This window comes from Ranitomeya imitator, chromosome 7 (genome assembly GCF_032444005.1).
Source record: "Ranitomeya imitator isolate aRanImi1 chromosome 7, aRanImi1.pri, whole genome shotgun sequence".
NCBI lineage: Eukaryota > Metazoa > Chordata > Amphibia > Anura > Dendrobatidae > Ranitomeya > Ranitomeya imitator.
The window spans coordinates 178414313-178436672 of record NC_091288.1 but is presented as its reverse complement, the minus strand read 5'-3'; positions in this window follow the sequence as shown (position 1 = coordinate 178436672).

The following is a 22360-nucleotide window of genomic DNA, read 5'->3' as shown; positions in this document are numbered from 1 at the left end:
TAGAGCTTCAATGGTGCCATCCTGCTTTAGTAGTGCAAATGCTTTCTTTTTACTGTTAATTGCCTGTCTTACTTCTTTGTTTAGCCACATTGGGTTTTTCCTATTTCTAGTCCTTTTATTCCCACAAGGTATAAACCGCTTACACTGCCTATTTAGGATGTTCTTAAACATTTCCCATTTATTATCTGTATTCTCATTTCTGAGGATATTGTCCCAGTCTACCAGATTAAGGGCATCTCTAAGCTGTTCAAACTTTGCCTTCCTAAAGTTCAATGTTTTTGTGACTCCCTGACAAGTCCCCCTAGTGAAAGACAGGTGAAACTGCACAATATTGTGGTCGCTATTTCCTAAAATGCCCAACCACCTGCAGATTTGTTATTCTGTCAGGTCTATTAGATAGTATTAGGTCTAAAAGTGCTGCTCCTCTGGTTGGATTCTGCACCAATTGTGAAAGATAATTTTTCTTGGTTATTAGCAGAAACCTGTTGCCTTTATGGGTTTCACAGGTTTCTGTTTCCCAGTTAATATCCGGGTAGTTAAAGTCCCGCATTACCAGGACCTCATTATGGGTTGCAGCTTCATCTATCTGCTTTAGAAGTAGACTTTCCATGCTTTCTGTTATATTTGGGGGTTTGTAACAGACCCCAATGAGAATTTTGTTACCATTTTTCCCTCCATGAATTTCAACCCATATGGACTCGACATCCTCATTCCCTTCGCTAATATCCTCCCTTAAAGTGGACTTTAGACAAGACTTTACATAGAGACAAACCCCTCCTCCTCTCCGATTTTTACGATCCTTTCTAAACAGACTGTAACCCTGTAAGTTAACTGCCCAGTCATAGCTTTCATCTAACCATGTCTCGGTTATTCCCACTATGTCAAAGTTACCTGTAGATATTTCTGCTTCTAGTTCTTCCATCTTGTTTGTCAGGCTTCTGGCGTTTGCGAGCATGCAGTTTAGAGGATTTTGTTTTGTTCCAATCTCCTCACTGTGGATTGTTTTAGAAATGTTCTTACCTCCCTTCTGAGTATGTTTTCCTGGGTCGTCTTTGTTCGAGTCTAATGTTTTTCTTCCCGTCCCCTCTTCTTCTAGTTTAACGCCCTCCTGATGAGTGTAGCGAGTCTTCTGGCGAATGTGTGTTTCCCAGGTTTGTTGAGGTGTAGTCCGTCTCTGGCGAGGAGTCCATCATACCAGTAATTCACACCGTGGTCCAGGAATCCAAATCCTTGTTGTCTGCACCATCGTCTTAGCCAGTTGTTTGCATCAAGGATCCTGTTCCATCTCCTGGTGCCATGCCCGTCTACTGGAAGGATAGAAGAAAAAACTACCTGTGCATCCAGTTCCTTTACTTTCTTCCCCAACTCTTCAAAGTCCTTGCAGATTGTCGGTAGGTCCTTCCTTGCCGTGTCATTGGTGCCAACATGTATCAGAAGAAATGGGTGGACGTCCTTGGAGCTGAAGAGCTTTGGTATCCTATCGGTCACATCCTTGATCATCGCACCTGGAAGGCAGCATACTTCTCTTGCAGTTATGTCCGGTCTGCAGATGGCTGCTTCGGTGCCTCTCAGTAGTGAGTCTCCCACCACCACAACTCTTCGTTGCTTCTTGGCTGTACTTTTTGCTGTCACTTGTTGCTGTGTGCCCTTTTCTTTTTTGCTTGCTGGTATTGCTTCATTCTTAGGTGTGCCATCTTCATCCTCTACAAAGATTTGATATCGGTTCTTCAGTTGTGTGGTTGGTGATTTCTCCATGGTCTTCTTGCTTCTTTTGGTCACATGCTTCCACTCATCTGCTTTTGGAGGTTCTCTGACACTTTTTGCACCTTCTGTGACCAGTAGAGATGCTTCTGTTCTGTCTAGAAAGTCTTCATTCTCCTTGATGAGTTTCAAAGTTGCTATTCTTTCTTCCAGACCCCGCACCTTTTCTTCTAAAAGGGCCACTAGTCTACACTTCTGACAGGTGAAATTGGATTCTTCTTCTGGTCGATCTGTGAACATGTAGCACATGCTGCAGCTCACCATGTAGGTTGTCACATCTGCCATGTTGCTCCTAGATCCTGCTGACTTGCTGTGTGTTTTCCTTCTTGTGTAATCTACTCAGCCAAGCTCTCTTGCAATAATGTCCTACAGGCAAAAATTCGAAGCAGCTGGTCCCGGCTGTACCCAACGATCTTCTAGCTTAGGGAGACTTTGCTTCTCCCAGAAGGCACCTGGAATATGCAAATTAGCCTCCTGAAGCTTGAATCCCTGGTTTGGTGATGCTTTCGAAGCAGCTGGTCCCGGCTGTACCCAACGATCTTCTAGCTTAGGGAGACTTCGCTTCTCCCAGAAGGCACCTGGAATATGCAAATTAGCCTCCTGAAGCTTGAATCCCTGGTTTCGATAGCACCCTATGTTATATGAAATATCAGGTTACAAGTTAATATTACAGGCTTACACAAGCAAAAGTATAGATAACAGCCTCTACTTCTTGGTTTGCTAAAAATAGTAATCTGGGTAATTAAGATACAATGCTGTGTCTTCACACCTATATCAAATCTTTTTATATATATATATATATATATATATATATATACACATACATACATTGTTAGGAGTTGAGTTTCCTCTGCTGCACAGGGGGAATCTCGATCCGTGTCTGCTGCGGTCTCCCATTCTGCTTCGGCCGCAGTGGGCTCTGTTCAGCGGAGGCGTCGCTCCCAGCGTCTCGCTGGGACTGATTCTGTGCAGAGGGTTACTGCTGCCTTTTCTGGCTCTCTTGTTGTACCCTGCACTGATCTGCGGCGAGCGAGCTTCTCTGGGACTAAGTCCTTATTTTCACACACTGAGCATGCCCAGGGCAAGATCTCCCGTTGGAGATCGAGGGTCACATGCTCAGGTACTGCAGCACATCCCATTGGTCCTCCTGGCAGGTCCTGAAAGGGCAAAACTTCTGTAGCAGCTTCCTGTGCTGCAACTATATAAACTGCGCATGACCGCATGGCCATGCGCTAGTATTGTCTTGATAATGTGTGTGTGTAGATGGATGTATGTCGATGGATGAAAGCTCCTAAGTATCCCTCCCTAGTGTTGTTGACTGCTCGCGGATGATGGTAGCTATCTAGCGCCCAACTAGCCATCTGCACGTAACACACATCACAGCGTCCAGTTGCTGTGTCCGCCAGTACGGCGCCGTGCGCTTCCTCTGCGCTTTCCTTACCCAAGCCTGGGTGGTTAGTGGTGTCCGTCAGTGCGGCACCGCACGCACTCTCGTGCTTTTATATTCTATTTATTAGTTTCCTTACACACCCAGTTGCGGTGTTGTGCCAGCAAGTGTCTAATCGGACTTCAATCCTGAGTAGGGGTTGAGTTCGCTGACTTCTTGCTCGCGCTCTATGTGCAGTACTGCAGTCCTGTGACGCAACAGGATCGCTTCCTTCACGCAGGGTGAAGTTAACCCATGTGTGTATACTTAGTACCGCCATATAGTCCGTCTTACTAGCAGCAGGGTCTTTACCTGCACGGTGGACCTCGGACTGCGAGCGCACCTAGTTTCATATCATCTATACTTGGTGCGTTCCGCCAGTCCTTAACATAATACTAGCACCAAGGTCTGGCTAGTAATGACGGACGACCAGCGTCTACAGCGGTACATCCAGCAGCTGGAGGGAAGGTTGGCGGCTCTAGAGCGTTGAACCTCAGCTGTGGATGTTACTGCTGTCGCTGTTCAGGCTGCAAGTGTGGCTGCAGCTACCTTGTCCACTGCCGCCCCTGTACAGACGCTATCTCGCCTCCCGCTACCAGAGAAATTTTCTGGTGACAGTAAGTCCTGTAGGGGTTTCGTGAGTCAGTGCTCAATACATCTCGAGCTTCTGGCCTCTCGTTTCCCTACAGAGCGGGCTAAGGTGGGCTTTATAATTTCCTTATTGTCGGACAGGGCGTTGCAGTGGGCTACGCCGCTGTGAGAGCTTGGCGATCATGTGGTGCAGAGTGCTCCGTTATTCCTGAGCACTCTGAAACAGGTCTTTCTAGGACCTCGTGTCACCCATGATACGGCGCTCCAACTGTTGGCACTGACTCAGGGCTCGTCCTTGGTCAGCCTTTTTGCCGTCCACTTCCGCACTCTAGCATCTGAGCTGGAGTGGTCGGATAAAGCCCTTATCCCTATATTTTGGAGGGGGCTGGCTGACCACGTTAAGAGTTAATAACAGTATCTACTCGCATTGACCTCCGTTTTCACGAGCGGAGGTTAGAGCGAGCCCAGTGTAGGCAGAGATTTCGGCTGGCTCCCACCTTCGCCAAACCTTTGGAATCTCCAGTCCAGGCTCCTGAGTTCCATGAACCTAAGGTGGTGTCACGAGCGGGATCTAAGTCCCAGACCGCTCATGCACTCCAGGGTTGCCATGTATGCCAACAGCCAGGACATCTTGCCACCAGATGTCATCAGCGGTCGAGGAAACGTCAGCGTCTAGTGGTAGTAGGTGGAGGTGCACTAGACACTGTGACGTTTGCCTCCAAATTGTCCTTTAAGGGGACAATTACCTTTGGCTCATCCTCCCACTCGGTAGACCTCTGCGTTGATTCTTGGGCGGAGGGCAATTTTATGTCTTCTGCCTTCGCCCAACGTCACGCAATACCCCTGGTTATGCTACCTCAACCAGTAACGGTACGAGTGGTGAATGGGTCGACACTCCCCGCACAGATAACACATCAGACCATCCCTTTTACTCTGTCCATGTCGCCATCCCATCAGGAGATTATTTCTCTGCTCATCATTCCTGAGGGTATTGATGAGGTCCTGTTGGGGATACCTTGGCTACGGTACCACCTTTCCTCACATCGAGTGGTCCTCAGGCAGAATTCTGGGATGGGGTGAATCATGTGGGGGTAGGTGTCACCGAGAGTGCGTTCAGGTTGCTACTACTGAGGTACCCGCAGATCTATCCTCTCTCCCCAAGCAATATTGGTCTTACGCAGACGTGTTCTCCAAAAAGGCGGCGGAGACCCTTCCGCCCCATCGCCCCTATGACTGTCCTATCTATCTTTTACCTGGTGCGGAGCCTCCCCGGGGGCGAGTTTATCCATTATCTCTCCCGGAGACGGAGGCCATGTCTCAGTACATTCAAGAGAATCTGGCAAGAGGGTTTATCAGGAAGTCAGTGTCACCTGCTGGGGCAGGGTTCTTCTTCGTGCAGAAGAAGAATGGGGAACTACGTCCATGCATAGACTACAGGGGTCTTAACGCTATCACCGTTAAGAACAAGTATCCTTTGCCCTTGATATCCGAGCTCTTCGATAGGCTTCGGGGAGCTAGAGTGTTTACTAAATTAGATCTGCGGGGTGCTTACAACCTGATTCGCATCCGTGAGGGGGACGAATGGAAAACGGCGTTTAACACCAGAGATGGGCACTATGAGTATCTGGTGATGCCCTTCGGGCTCTGTAATGCCCCAGCCGTTTTTCAAGACTTTGTCAACGACATCTTCCGGGATATGCTTTCCACCTCAGTTGTAGTCTATCTGGATGATATTCTCATCTTCTCTCCAGATATTGACTCCCACCGGAGAGATGTTGGCAGAGTCTTCGACCTCCTACGGGCAAACTCTCTTTACGCTAAGTTGGAGAAGTGTATGTTTGAGCAGGAGTCTTTACCCTTCCTGGGCTATATCATCTCCGCCCAGGGATTGGCTATGGATCCTGCCAAACTACAGGCTGTGATGGACTGGCAAGAGCCCCATTCTCTTAAAGCGGTGCAGCGCTTTATGGGGTTCATTAACTATTACCGCCAGTTCATTCCCCACTTCTCAACTCTGGTAGCTCCCTTGGTAGCCCTCACCAAGAAGGGAGCGAATCCTAAATTGTGGTCGGAAGAGGTCTCCAAGGCCTTCACTTCTATTAAGTCCCACTTTGCTAGCGCTCCCATCTTACATCGTCCCGATGTGGATAAGCCGTTCCTAATGGAGGTGGATGCCTCATCCGTTGGTGCTGGAGCAGTCCTCTATCAGAAGGATGCTCAAGGTCGGAAGCATCCATGCTTCTTCTTCTCTTAGACCTTCTCGCCAGCAGAGAGAAACTACTCCATCGGGGATAGGGAGCTGCTGGCAATGAAGTTGGCCTTTTCAGAGTGGAGACATCTTCTGGAAGGTGCGCGGTTTCCCTTCCAGGTTTACACGGACCCCAAAAATTTGGTCTACTTACAAACAGCCCAGCGGCTAAATTCTCGCCAAGCCAGATGGTCCTTGTTCTTTTCCCGGTTCCACTTTTCTCTTCATTTTCTCGCCGGGGAGAAGAATATTCGTGCTGACGCTCTCTCTCGCTCCCTTATGTCAACTGAAGAGGAGGAAGAGGAGCCTCGGCTTATTGTCCCTTCTGAGAACCGTAGCGCCGGTTTCGCTGGAGTCTGTGCCTCCGGGCAAGACTTTTGTGCCCATTAATTTGCGACCGGAGGTTCTCTCTTGGGCTCATTCGTCCAGGGTGGGTGGACACTTTGGGACAAAGAGGACATCTGAGCTACTGGCGAGGACGTACTGGTGGCCGCGTATGGTCCGGGATGTCAGGGATTATATTCTGGCGTGTGTCTCCTGCGCCAAAAATAAATCTCCGCGTCAAAGGCCAGCTGGGTTGCTCTATATCTTGCCGGTGGCAGATAGGCCCTGGGAGATGGTCGGGATGGACTTTGTCGTGGGTTTGCCCAAGTCTCGCGGCTGTACCATCATTTGGGTCATCACCGATCATTTCTCGAAAATGGTGCATTTGGTGCCGCTACCACGGTTACCTTCTGCACGGGCCTTGGCTGCGTTGTTCATTAAGCACATCTTCCGCCTACATGGTATGCCTGACAAAATTGTCAGTGACCGGGGTCCCCAGTTTGCGTCTCGGTTCTGGAGAGAGCTGTGTCGTCTTCTCAGTATTGAGTTGAATCTCTCTTCCGCTTATCATCCTGAGACGAATGGGTTGGTAGAGAGGGCCAACCAGACCTTGGTCACATACCTGCGACATTTTGTTTCAGCCAGGCAGGATGACTGGGCATCCTTGCTATCATGGGCAGAGTTTGCGCTGAACAACGCCGTAGCCGACTCCACTGGACAAACTCCATTCCTCCTCAACTATGGTCAGCATCCACGGGTACCTGTACCTATGCCCGTGTCTTCCGCAGACTCCAGGGTGGCAGACTGGGCTGTGGAGGCACGGGATATTTGGGACCGCACTCAGGATGCCATTCGGGCCTCTAAGGAGAGAATGAGGTCCTCCGCCGATGCCCATCGGTGCCCCGCCCCGACCTTTGCTCCTGGCGACTTGGTGTGGCTCTCCGCCCATAACATCAGGCTGCGAGTTGAGTCCACTAAATTTGCTCCTCGCTACTTGGGTCCCTTCAAGGTCCTCAAACAGGTTAATCCTGTGGTCTACCGTCTGGCCCTTCCTCCACGCCTTGGTATCACCGACACCTTTCATGTGTCCCTCCTTAAGCCCGTATACATGTCCCGGTTTTCTGAGTCATCTGCCGGGACATCGGGTTCGTCTACGGACGATTTCGAGGTGAACGCTATCTTGGGGTGCAAGGTGGTACGTGGCAAAAAAATTTTTTGGGTGGACTGGAAGGGTTACGGTCCTGAGGATAGGTCCCGGGAGCCTGCTGAGTACATTCGGGCTCCGCAGCTTATTGCTGCCTTCGAGCGTAGCGAGGCCCAAGGAGGGGGGGGGGGCCCTAGGAGAGGGGTAATGTTAGGAGTCGAGTTTCCTCTGCTGCACAGGGGGAATCTCGATCCGTGTATTCTGCTTCGGCCGCAGTGGGCTCTGCTCAGCGGAGGCGTCGCTCCCATCGTCTCGCTGGGACTGATTCTGTGCAGAGGGTTACTGCTGCCTTTTCTGGCTCTCCTGTTGTACCCTGCACTGATCTGCGGCGAGCGAGCTTCTCTGGGACTAAGTCCTTATTTGCACACACTGAGCATGCCCAGGGCAAGATCTCCCGTTGGAGATCGAGGGTCACATGCTCAGGTACTGCAGCACATCCCATTGGTCCTCCTGGCAGGTCCTGAAAGGGCAAAACTTCTGTAGCAGCTTCCTGTGCTGCAGCTATATAAACTGCGCATGACCGCACGGCCATGCGCTAGTATTGTCTTGATAATGTGTGTGTGTCGATGGATGTATGTCGATGGATGAAAGCTCCTAAGTATCCCTCCCTAGTGTTGTTGACTGCTCGCGGATGATGGTAGCTATCTAGCGCCCGACTAGCCATCTGCACGTAACACACATCACAGCGTCCAGTTGCTGTGTCCGCCAGTACGGCGCCGTGCGCTTCCTCTGCGCTTTCCTTACCCAAGCCTGGGTGGTTAGTGGTGTCCGTCAGTGCGGCACCACACGCACTCTCGTGCCTTTATATTCTATTTATTAGTTTCCTTACACACCCAGTTGCGGTGTTGTGCCAGCAAGTGTCTAATCGGACTTCAATCCTGAGTAGGGGTTGAGTTCGCTGACTTCTTGCTCACGCTCTATGTGCGGTACCGCGGTCCTGTGACGCAACAGGATCGCTTCCTTCACGCAGGGTGAAGTTAACCCATGTGTGTATACTTAGTACCGCCATATAGTCCGTCTTACTAGCAGCAGGGTCTTTACCTGCACGGTGGACCTCGGACTGCGAACGCACCTAGTTTCATATCATCTATACTTGGTACGTTCCATCGGTCCTTAACATACATACATATATATATGTATACCCCCACGGGTAAGCCTGTTGGAACCCAACATGGACAATTTTGATAATACGTGTAGTATGAATGACTGAACTCACAGTTTGATCCACAAACTCTGTATAGAACTAAATGTGATCAAACAACTGCATAAAAGAGATAGACCATAGGCTGTGAAGAGTCATAACACCTGTGAGGCAGGAAGAAAATTGTGCGTTCCATGGTGTGGTGCCTTTTGTTCTGTTGATAAGAGTAAAGAGAACACCTAAACGGGAGATTGACATCTTATCTGGCATCTTGGAAGGTAAAAAACACTTGTGGCGTTTGGATTAAAAACTTTTGTCCTTCAAATTGACCTCTTATATCCAACCCAAATGCAGTTGAACCTGTCTTCAGGCCTGTTAATACAATGACCTTTTGCCTATATACAAGGACGCCACCTGCAGGAAGATGAAGATCTCTGCAATCACATTTGACCCTCTTATCCATTGTGGACCTAATAATGTCCCCTTCAGGAAAGTGTCTGCAGCAGCAGCCATGTGAAGTTTCAGGAGATCTCAAAAAACTAGGACCTGATTGTGTGGAAACATTATGTGGAGGTGTTATTAGGGATGAGCACTGTATGGGCAATAGCGGACTGTGTGACTGATTTAAAGGTAGCACACCAAATTAGTTAGGCATGCTTCCCACTTCCCATCCTCTATCACCCTCTCCTATTACCTTTTCCCTTTCATTGTATTCTTGTTCCTTAGATAGATTTCCCTTATGTATGTCATTAGAAATATCCTATTTGTTATAAATCCCCTTTAAAAATCCAGTAGCTCTTGTAAATTAATATTAACTGGCACCCCAAAACGCAGAAGATTCTACACAGCGCTGGAAAAATGCTCAAGTGTCCCATTGACTTCCATTATGCTCGTTACTTTAGTCAAGAACCCGAGGATTACAATGTCTACAGACTTGTCTACTGTCAGTGGAAACACAAATTGAACAAATTATATTTTTCTTTTTTTGGATTATAAACTTTATCATTAGATAAGTGGTGTTACATATATCTGGCAGTCAATTGTTCTCCCCTCCTATATCGATGTGAGTATAATAGTGGGAGAATCAGCCATTGTAATTGTCAGTTGAAAAATTTGACAATTATTTATTGTCTATTGCCAGCTTTAATTAACTGCGTTCACATTGTGGATTACATTTCCATTTGGAAGACTGTTCCCATTATCAATGAATTCCAGGTCAAAGTAAAATGGAAGGCGAACAAGTGGAGAAATACAAGCTGTGCATCCATTTTACAAATCAATCTAAAGCCCTTCTAGTCTTGAATGGGTCAGACGGCAACGCTTTCCTAAACTTATATTTAATTGCTTCAGAATTACAGGCATGAAAAGAGTTGTTTGTGTTTAAGTCACCAAATTATAACCCACAATTGAAAGCGACGGATTCACGAAAGATAATTTTTCGGCTGTCTTATGTGAAAGAAATCATTATTATCTACTGGCTGAAGAATAAACAATCAATCGGATTTAACCCCTTAGCGACCGCCGATACGCCTTTTAACGGCGGCCGCTAAGGGTACTTAAACCACAGCGCCGTTAATTAACAGCGCTGTGGAAAAAGTCCATAGCGCCCCCCAGAGGCCGATTTTCTCCGGGGTCTCGGCTGCCGAGGGTAGCCGAGACCCCAGAGAACATGATTCGGGGGTTTTTTAACCCACCCCGCATTTGCGATCGCCGGTAATTAACCGTTTACCGGCGATCGCAAAAAAAAAAAAAAAAAAGCGATCTCTTTTTAATTTCTCTGTCCTCCGATGTGATCGGGGTCCCAGGTGGCCCTCCAATACTCACCTAGCTCCCCCGATGCTCCTCGTGTCTCCCGGTGGGCGCCGCCATCTTCAAAATGGCGGGCGCATGCGCAGTGCGCCCGCCGGCCGGCACCGGGAGAATCTTTGGGGTCTCGGCTGCCGGGGGTAGCCGAGACCCCAAAGAGCACGATCGGGGTCGGTATTACCGACCCCTGTTTTGCGATCGCCGGTAATTAACTGTTTACCGGCGACCGCAAAAAAAAAAAAAAAAGTAAAGTGTAATTCTCTGTCCTCTGATGTGATCGCACATCAGAGGACAGAGAAATAGGGGGATTTGGGGACCCTAGCATACTCACCTAGGTCCCTGGATCCTCTTGCTGCTCCTCCTGGCCGCCGGCAGCAGAACATGGCGGACGCATGCCCAGTGCGCCCGCCATCTGTCTCCATCTGCCGGCCGGCAGGAGAACAGCAGTTGGGGCTAAAATTAGGGTTAGGGGTAGGGTTAGGGGTAGGGTTAGGGGTAGGGTTAGGGGTAGTGTTAGGGTTAGGGTTAGGGGTAGGGTTAGGTTAGGGGTAGGGTTAGGGGTAGGGTTAGGTTAGGGTTAGGGTTAGGGGTAGGGTTAGGGGTAGGGTTAGGGGTAGGGTTAGGGTTAGGGGTAGGGTTAGGGGTAGGGTTAGGTTAGGGTTAGGGTTAGGTTAGGGGTAGGGTTAGGGGTAGGGTTAGGGTTAGGGGTAGGGTTAGGTTAGGGGTAGGGTTAGGGGTAGGTTAGGGTTAGGTTAGGGGTAGGGGTAGGGTTAGGTTAGGGTTAGGGGTAGGGTTAGGTTAGGGGTAGGGCTAGGGTTAGGGCTAGGGTTGGGGCTAAATTTAGGGTTAGGGTTGGGGCTAAATTTAGGGTTAGGGTTGGGGCTAAATTTAGGGTTAGGGTTGGTGCTAAACTTAGGGTTATGCTTCTTTCACACTTACGTCGGTACGGGGCCGTCGCAATGCGTCGGCCCGACATACCGACGCACGTTGTGAAAATTGTGCACAACGTGGGCAGCAGCTGTAGTTTTTCAACACATCCGCTGCCCAATCTATGTCCTGGGGAGGAGGGGGCGGAGTTACGGCCATGCATGCGCGGTCAGAAATGGCGGATGCGACGTACAAAAAAACGTTTCATTGAACTTTTTTTGTGCCGACGCTCCGCCAAAACACAACTGATCCAGTGCACGACGGACGTGACGTGTGGCCATCCGTCACGATCCGTCGGCAATACAAGTCTATGGGCAAAAAACGCATCCTGCGGGCACATTTGCAGGATCCGTTTCTTGTCCAAAACGACGGATTGCGACGGAATGCCAAACGACGCAAGTGTGAAAGTAGCCCTAGGGTTAGAGCTGGGATTAGGGTTAGGGTTTGGATTAGGGTTCGTATTAGGGTTAGGGTTTGGATTAGGGTTGGCATTAGGGTTACGCTTGGGATTAGGGTTAGGTTTGGGATTAGGGTTAAGGTTAGGGTTGTGATTAGGGGTGTATTGGGATTAGGGTTAGGTTTGAGGTTAGGGTTGAGATTAGGATTAGGGGTGTGTTGGATTTAGGGTTTTGATTAGGGTTATGGTTAGGGTTGACATTAGGGTTGTTTTGGGGTAAGGGTTGTGATTATGGTTAGGGTTAGTGATTAGGATTAGGGATGAGGTTGGGATTAGGGTTAGGGGTGTGTTGGGGTTAGGGTTGGAGCTAGAATTGGGGGGTTTCCACTGTTTAGGTACATCAGGGGGTCTCCAAATACGACAGCCAATTTTGCGCTCAAAAAGTCAAATGGTGCTCCCTCCCTTCTGAGCTCTGCCATGCGCCCAAACAGTGGGTTACCCCCACATATGGGGCATCAGCGTACTCGGGATAAATTGGACAACAACTTCTGGGGTCCAATTTCTCTTGTTACCCTTGTGAAAATAAAAACTTGGGGGCTACAAAATCTTTTTTGTGAAAAAAATAATATTTTTTATTTTCACGACTCTGCATTCTAAACTTCTGTGAAGCACTTGGGCATTCAAAGTTCTCACCACACATCTAGATAAGTTCCTTGGGGGGTCTAGTTTCCAAAATGGGGTCACTTGTGGGGGGTTACTACAGTTTAGGTACATCAGGGGCTCTGCAATCGCAACATAATGCCCACAGACCATTCTATCAAAGTCTGCATTCCAAAAAGGCGCTCCTTCCCTTCCGAGCTCTGCCGTGCGCCCAAACAGTGGTTTACCCCCACATATGGCGCATCAGCGTACTCGGGATAAATTGGACAACAACTATTGCAGTCCAATTTCTCCTGTTACCCTTGTGAAAATAAAAACTTGGGGGCTACAATATCTTTTTTGTGGAAAAAAATAATATTTTTTATTTTCACGACTCTGCATTCTAAACTTCTGTGAAGCACTTGGGCATCCAAAGTTCTCACCACACATCTAGATAAGTTCCTTGGGGGGTCTAGTTTCCAAAATGGGGTCACTTGTGGAGGGTTTCTACTGGTTTCTACTGGTTAGGTACATCAGGGGCTCTGCAAACGCAACATAATACCCGCAGACCATTCTATCAAAGTCTGCATTCCAAAACGGCGCTCCTTCCTTCCGAGCTCTGCCGTGCGCCCAAACAGTGGTTTACCCCCACATATGGGGTACCAGCATACTCAGGACAAATTGGACAACAACTTTTGGGGTCCAATTTCTCTTGTTACCCTTGTGAAAATAAAAATTTGGTGGCTAAAAAATCTTTTTTGTGGAAAAAAAAATATTTTTTATTTTCACGGCTCTGCATTATAAACTTCTGTGAAGCACTTGGGCATTCAAGGTTCTCACCACACATCTAGATAAGTTCCATGGAGGGTCTAGTTTCCAAAATGGGGTCACTTGTGGGGGATTTCTACAGTTTAGGCACATCAGGGGCTCTCCAAACGCGACATGGCGTCCGATCTCAATTCCAGCCAATTCTACATTGAAAAAGTAAAACGGCACTCTTTCTCTTCCAAGCTCTGCGGTGCGCCCAAACAGTGGTTTACCCCCACATATTGGGTATCGACGTACTCAGGAGAAATTGCACAACAACTTTAGTGGTCTAATTTCTCCTGTTACCCTTGTGAAAATAAAAATTTGTGGGCAAAAAGATCATTTTTGTAGAAAAAATGCAATTTTTTTTTTCACGGCTCTACGTTATAAACTTCTGTGAAGCACATGGGGGTTCAAAGTGCTCGCCACACATCTAGATAAGTTCCTTAAGGGGTCTAGTTTCCAAAATGGTGTCACTTGTGGGGGGTTTCCACTGTTTAGGCACATCAGGGGCTCTCCAAACGCGACATGGCGTCCAATCTCAATTCCAGCCAATTCTACATTGAAAAAGTAAAACGGCGCTCCTTCACTTCTAAGTTCTGCGGTGCGCCCTAACAGTGGTTTACCCCCACATATGGGGTATTGGCGTATTCAGGAGAAATTGCATAACAAAATTTATGGTTACATTTCTGTTTTTACACTTGTGAAAATAAGAAAAATGGTTCTGAATTAAGATGTTTGCAAAAAAAAGTTAAATGTTCATTTTTTCCTTCCACATTGTTTCAGTTCCTGTGAAGCACGTAAAGGGTTAATAAACTTCTTGAATGTGGTTTTGAGAACCTTGAGGGGTGTAGTTTTTAGAATGGTGTCACACTTCATTATTTTCTATCATATAGACCCCTCAAAATGACTTCAAATGTGATGTGGTCCCTAAAAAAAAATGGTGTTGTAAAAATGAGAAATTGCTGGTCAACTTTTAACCCTTATAACTCCCTAACAAAAAAAAATTTTGTTTCCAAAATTGTGCTGATGTAAAGTAGACATGTCGGAAATGTTATTTATTAACTATTTTTTATGACATATCTCTCTGATTTAAGGGCATAAAAATACAAAGTTTGAAAATTGCAAAATTTTAAAAATTTTCGCCATATTTCCGTTTTTTTCATAAATAATCGCAAGTAATATCGAAGAAATGTTACCACTAACATGAAGTACAATATGTCACGAAAAAACAATCTCAGAATCAGCGGGATCCGTTGAAGCGTTCCAGAGTTATAACCTCATAAAGTGACAGTGGTCAGAATTGCAAAAATTGGCTCGGTCATTAAGTACCAAATTGGCTCTGTCACTAAGGGGTTAAAGTACAAGAGGATTTAATGTAACAGTAGTGAATAGCTCATCGCTTTATTTCTGCTATATTTATATATTCATTATTGGTTGTGTAGGACTCTTACCTGGTTTTATTTATAGTCTAATTCTTAGCTTGTGAAGCAGATACATTAGTATAAAATCAGAATTGTTGGCAAGTATGTCAGGGTCTTACAGGACTGGATTGGTGCTGAAATTACAATTACCAAATAATACTGATACAACTCAAAATGATAAAGTCACACAATTACCAAATAGCACTAATTATTATTATTATTATTATTATTAATAAAATGCTGTTAACTTCACATAGTAAAAGTGCCCTCTCTGAGCTTTCACACTGTAATAGTACCTTTATAGTGTCAACACATAGTAATAGCGCCCGTCTGTGTTTCCATACAGTAATGGTGCCCTCTATGCGATAAACCACTGTAATAGTTCCCCATTTGTTCCTCCACATAACAATAATTGTGCTCCCTCTATGTCTCTGCAGAGTATTTGTGTGCCCTTTGTTTTCATGCAGTAATAGTGCCCTTTCTGTGCTTTCACACTGTAGTAGTGCCCCCATTATTCCTCCACATAACAATAATTGCACTTTCTCTGTTTCTCTGCATAGTATTAGTGCCCCGTCTCTGTTTTCATACAGTTATGGTGCCCTTTCTATGCTTACACTGCATTAGTGCCCCCATTATTCCCCCACATAATAATAATTGCACTTTCTCTGTGTCTCTGCATAGTATTAGTGCCCCGTCTCTGTTTTCATACAGTAATAGTGCCCTTTCTATGCTTCCACTGCATTAGTGCCCCCATTATTCCCCCACATAATAATTGCACTTTCTCTGTGTCTCTGCATAGTATTAGTGCCCCGTCTCTGTTTTCATACAGTAATAGTGCCCTTTCTATGCTTACACTGCATTATTGCCCCCATTATTCCCCCACATAATAATAATTGCACTTTCTCTGTGTCTCTGCATAGTATTAGTGCCCAGTCTCTGTTTTCATACAGTAATAGTGCCCTTTCTGTGCTTTCACACTGTTACTACAGTGTGAAAGCACAGAAAGGGCACTATTACTGTATGAATGTGTATTACTGTATGTGCCCCCATTATTACTCCACATAACAATAATGGCGCTTTCTCTGCATCTCTGCATAGCATTAGTGCCCCGTCTCTGTTTTCATACAGTAATGGTGCCCTTTATATGCTTACACACTGCAATAGTGCCCCAATTATTCCTCCTCATAACAATAATTGCACTTTCTCTGTGTCTCTGCATAGTATTAGTGCCCCGTCTCTGTTTTCATACAGTAATAGTGCCCTTTCTGTACTTTCACACTGTGATAGTGCCCCCATTGTTCCTCCACATAACAATATTGGCGCTTTCTCTGTGTCTCTGCATAGCATTAGAGCCCGGTCTGTTTTCATACAGTAATGGTGCCCTTTAAATGCTTACACAATGCAATAGTGCCCCCATTATTCCTCCACATAACAATAATGGCGCTTTCTCTGTGTCTCTGCATAGTATTATTGCCCTTGTCTCTGTTTTCATACAGTAATAGTGCCCTTTCTGTACATTCACAATGTAACAGTGCCACCATGTTTTCTCCACATAATAATAGTGTCCCCTCTGTGTCTCTATATTGTAATAGAGTCCCCACTGTACCTTCACAGTATAACAGTGCCATCTGTGCTTCCACAGCTCAATAGTGTCCACATTTTGTCTCCACATAGTGTCCCTTTGTGGATCCACTTCGTAATAGTACCCCCATTGTACCTCCACATAGTAATATTGCCCCACTATGCCTCCACATAGTAATATCGCCTTTCCTATGTTTCCATTGCATAATAGTGCCTCTATTAAATCAAGTAACAGAGTGTGGTGGCTTATTTATAGCTCAATTCTCTATCAGCGACCTGTCAGCAGTCTGCTTTATGAATATATTATCAGAGCACCACACACACCGACCCTGCCTTAAGGTACCTACACAGTGAACAACTTTACAACGAGAACGACAATGATCCGTGACATTGCAGCATCCTGGATAGCGATCTTGTTGTGTTTGATACGCAGCAGCGATCAGGATCCCGCTGTGCCATCACTGGTCGTTGCTGAAAGTCTGGAACTTTATTTGGTCGTCAGGTCGGCGTGATTCGTCATGTTTGACAGCAAAAGCAACGATGCCTGCAATGTTTCTTCATGGAGCGAACAACCAGCGAGAACGATAAGTACGTCACTGGATCGCTCCTGCATTGTTCTGCGTTGCCGGTGTTTGACGTCTCCTAGCGACCTAAACAGCGACGCTGCAGTGATCGGCATCGTTGTCTATATCGCTGCAGCATCGCTAAATGTGATGGTACCTTTAGGACACAAGCATATCATTAACAACAAAACTAAAAATAAAGATTAAAGAACAACCATAAGACGGATTTCATCAACCGAGGTATCAATGTAATCAGTATAACAGTGCAGACCTGACAGTGTCTGTATGTTAAGGTGTTCAATCCTGCTGACAGGTTCCCTTTAAGTGTGACAAACATGTAAAAGAAGAGGAAATCATGAAGGGGCAAACAGTTTTTCATGCCACTGTATGTAGCTTCCTGATACCAGGAGCACTCATGCTGAGTATATAGTCAGAGAAATCTTCATATTTTTCAGCATGGGCCCTGACAAATTGTAGGAGGACTTTTTTCTTGTGCATGGACAACATCTGTGCATTCCATTTTCAGCAGTGTACGCCGTATTGTGTCACGCGAAGCACTCACTCTACTTTTGACTCTACTTCTTTAGCTAACTGGAGTGAACTTACATGTCAATTTTCTTCCACCATTCTCATCAGAAGATGCTCCTGTTTAGGTGTCAACTTCTGTGGTCGACCTGGAGTTTTCCATGGAATGGTTGTAGTTCCATCTTTGTTAAATTTTTGTATCACTTTTGCTACAATATTGTGACTGATAAGTAAAGCTTTGGTGATCTTCTTTTTGCATTCACCTTTCTTGTGTAAAGGAAAGCGTCATCCACATGAAGCAAGCAGGCAGATGGGCATCGTAAGAAGAAGGGAGGCACCGGATCAAGAAGAGCAACACCCATCGGACCGGACCACCCCACAGGTGAGTATAATAAGCTATTTTTCTTCTCTTACAGGTCAGATCGGGGGCTTATACACTGCATTATAGAATGCTGTATATAAGCCCTGAAAGGGGGTGGCCATAACTCGTGACAGGTTCCCTTTAAATTTGGTGCCATTGCTGACAGCATGAAATGGGATGTGGTTTTCTTTGCTAAGTAACAACCTTTTATAGTCAACTGTCTGCTGGACACCTGTTTAATGAGTAATTAGACTTTCTGTGGTTGAATTCTAGTTAGCTAGAATTTTGTAGTCTAATCTTTAGCTTTGCTTCTAAAACTTTTGGTGTGTAGTGTGTACTCATTTTTGCATAATTGCCTTGAATTAATTTGTTAATTAAATTACTTTTTGGGATGTGCAAAATCACAAATCTTGTTTACAATCAATGTCCCACATTGTTTTATAGTACATTATCCTGTAGAAATATACATATACGCACAGAGACCAGACATAAACTAGCAATATCATTGAAAAAAAAATGTGATACCATTTCTGAAATTTGCTATAATGTTTGAGACATAGTCTCACTATGACATTAGGCATTCTTTATTATTGAATTGCTCTAGCTTGCTTTAACAATGCACTCACGTTCATTATCTGAACAAAGAACAGTTTTGTATTTTAGAAAACTCATTATTTTGTTGCAAACAGAACTGTGTTCAGGAGCAAATGTTGTTCTTGTTAATAAGGTCACCAATACATGTTTGAAAATATAAATGAGAGTCTTGCAACGCCTTTGACTGAACGAAACGACAACATAGTAATTAGCATCAGTGCTGAATAACGATGCAAAGTACAAAAACACAATTATGTGAGAAAGTTTTAAAAATACTGCAATAGTTCATTGTTTACTTGGTGGAGTAGAAACTTCACATTCTTACCAGTGATAATGAGGAAACAGAACCTTGTATCCCATGGAAAGTGTTGTAAGTAATACAATGTAGAAGTAATTTCGAGATCGAATGTATTTTTGATTCTTTAGTTTACTATAGTTATCTGAAATACCAGCTACTAGAGCTAAGCAGATAGTTTGAAATTCAGATTTGTCAAATTCGCGGAATTTTGATGAAAAATTTGATTTCTATGAATAAATTCACCATGTATAATAAGTGTATAATATATAATATGTATATAACATTCTGAGGTCATTTAGAAGTCTATTAAACTCCCTTTTTGAGCTCTGTAATGCAAACACTGCCTAATTTTTGTCAAAGTGACCATAGCCTATCTGACTAGGGGAAAACAGATGGTAGCGGATGTTAACTAGCAGCCTATTTAACCATATACTGCAGTATTAGACTTTATAGGGTACTTACCGTAAATTGTAAAAACAGTCCAAAAATTATCCATTTTTTGGGACAGATGCCTGCCTTGTTGGTGTTTATACACAGGCAATGCAAATGGAAGAAGCCATGGCTTTTTCACATGGGGGTTTCAAAAATTACCTATGTTTGGGAAGTATTAAGAGCTTTTTTCTTTGTTAAATGAATAAATTATAACTTTACACAAAGCATTTAAATAATATGTAAAAGGAAGTGTGCTGTTTTCAACATGAAGAAGCAATGGCTTCTTTACTAGGAATGAAGACAATATCCTTTTTTGGGATCCACAATAGATCTGCTATTCTCAAAATCTTTGAACAGTTACAATGGCTTTTTATGAAACCAAGCAAAAATGATCCCTTTTTTAGAAAGCAGTAACAGATAAGTTCATTAAATTGAAGGCACAATGGCTTGGCATCAATCAAAAAATTATTCCCATTTTTTGGTTGTTTAGTATTTGTGTACCCTCAATAATAATCTTTATTTTTATATAGCGCTAGCATATTCCGCAGCGCTTTACAGTTTTTGCAGACATTATTATTACTGTCCCCGATGGGGCTCACAATCTAAATTCCCTATCAGTATGTCTTTGGAATGTGGGAGGAAACCGGAGTACCCGAAGGAAACCCACGCAAACACGGGGAGAACATACAAACTCCTTGCAGATGCTGTCCAAGGTGGGATTAGAACCCAGGACTCCAACGCTGCAAGGCTGCAGTGCTAACCACTGAGCCACCGTGCTGCCTCAAGAGTGTATATAATACAGTACCTTACAGCTACGTGTGCAGTGGCAACAGCAGAACCTGCATGGTACAGACTTATGACATGGCAGAAAGGAGGTGTAAAGGCAGTGCCAAATAAACTTTGTTGAAAGGCTGGAGTGCAGCCAGTCAACAAGCTTTTAGACTGTGGGCACTTCCAGATCCATCTCAGCCACGTCAAGTATTGGATCACGGGTGGTGCCACCATTGGGCTCGGATTATCATTCGGACAGTATAAAATAAATAAATAATATAAAACAAGATGTCAGGTCCCCACTATTTTTATAACTAGCCAATGGAAAGCAGACAGCTGTGAAGTGGTCTTATTATGTGGGAAGGGGCCTGTTGGGAGTCGAGCTCCCACTGCTGCACAGGGGGAATCTCGAACCATGTCTGCTGCAGTCTCCCATTCTTCTCCAGCCGCAGTGGAGGCTGCTCAGCAGAGATGTCGGTCCTAGCGTCTCGCTCAGTCTGATTCTGTGCAAAGGGTTACTGCTGCCTTTCCAGGCTCTGCCCTTGTAGCCTGTACTGATCAGCGGTGAGCAGACGTCTCTGGGACTAAGTCCAGCTTTTTCCCTTTTGAGCATGCCCAAAGGAAGACCTCTCAGTGGAGGTGTGGGGTCACATGCTCAGGTACTGCAGCAGCTCCTTTTGGTCCTCTAGGAAGGTCCTGAAGGTGCCCAGTTACTGTGGCAGTTCTCATTGGTCCTCTAGGAAGGTCTTGAACTTCCTGCAGCTATAAAAGGTTTGCATGGCCGCACGGCCATGTGCTAGTATACTCTTGTTTAGGTTACTTTCACACTAGCGTCGTACGACGCACATCACAATGCGTCGTTTTGGAGAAAAAAACGCATCCTACATAGTTGCCCGCAGGATGCGTTTTTTCTTCATAGACTTTCATTAGCGATGCATTGCGATGGATGCGTCGTGTTTTGGCGGACCGTCGGCACAAAAAGACCTTCCATGTAACGTTTTTTTGTGCGTCGTGTCTGCCATTTCGGACCACGCATGCGCGGCCGGAACTCCGCCCCCTTCTCCCCGGACATTACAATGGGGCAGCGGATGTGTTGTAAAACTGCAGCCGCTGCCCTGTTGTGATTTTATTTCACAGTATGTGTCGGTACGTCGGCCCGACGCTAGTGTGAATGTAGCCTTACGTGTGTGTGTTGTGAGTGAAAGTCGCTCTTTAAACATCCCCTCCCTTGTGTTTGAATGCTCGCGTAAGGAGGATGATTGTAATCTAGCGCCCGAATTGTTACCAACACTAGTGCACAAACAGCGTCTATTAATGTGACCGCCAGTGGGGCGCCTTGCGCTATCTCAGCGCTTTCCTAACCCAAGTCTGGGTGGTTAGTGGCGTCTGCCAGAGCGGCACTGCATGCAATCTCCTGCTACTTTATTATTATTTCTCTTACGTGCAGTACTACGGCTCTGTGCCACAACAGTGTTCGCTTCTTTCACCCAGGGTGAAGCTAACCCGTGTGTGTATCCTCATTGTACCGCCATATAGTTCATCATTGCTTAGCAGCACATTCCATCTCTGCACGGTGGACCCGGTCTGCGAACGCACCTTATTCCTTTTCTCGAATTATTTGGTGAGTTCCGCTATCCCTAACAGGGCCAATATCTAAGGACCTTCCCAACCTATTAATATTAGCCCCCAGCCGTTTGCTTTGCCTTGACTGGTTATTAAAGATGTGGGGGCCCAAAAAAAATGGGTCCACCCTATTTTAACCCCTTCATGACCTGTGACTTATAGGTACGACATAAGTTGCCTCCCTTTGATGCACGTTCCAGCGTTGAGCCAGCATCTTTTCAGGCACATGACAGTTGATTTGATCAGCTGAAATATGCCACTAATAGCCGAGGGTGGAATTGCGATCCATCTGGGGCTTAAGCCCTGCTATATGTAGCACAAGTGATCAGATGATTGCTACATCAAGATTTCTAAGAAAACTATTGAAGTCAGTGAAAAGTGGAAAAAAATGTTTTAAAAAATATTACAAAAATAACAAAAATATAAAAGTTCAAATCACTTCCCTTTTACCCCATTAAAAGTAAAACAATAACAAAAAACAGACATCTTTGGTATTGCTCTGTTCAGAAACGAAACAATCTATCAAACTACAAACTAAATTAATCCAATCGGTAAAAGTCTTAACAAGAAATAAAATCTAAATGCCAGAAATATGTTTTTTTAGTTGCTGTAACAATGCAATACAATATAATAACAGGCGATCAAAACATAGTATCTACCCCAAAATGGTATCAATAAACACACCAGCTTGGCGACAGAAAAAAGCCTTCACCCAGCCCTTGAACCCAAAAAAATGGAGATGCTACGGGTCTCGAAATATGGCAGCAATTTGTTTTTTTTAACACATTTTGTTGCTCCACCTAAATAAAAAAGAGCATATACATGTTTGATATCAACAAACTCACAATGATCTGGAAAAGCAAAATGGCAGATCAGTTTTAGCATTTAGTGAAAAAACAAAAATATGTGGGATTGCA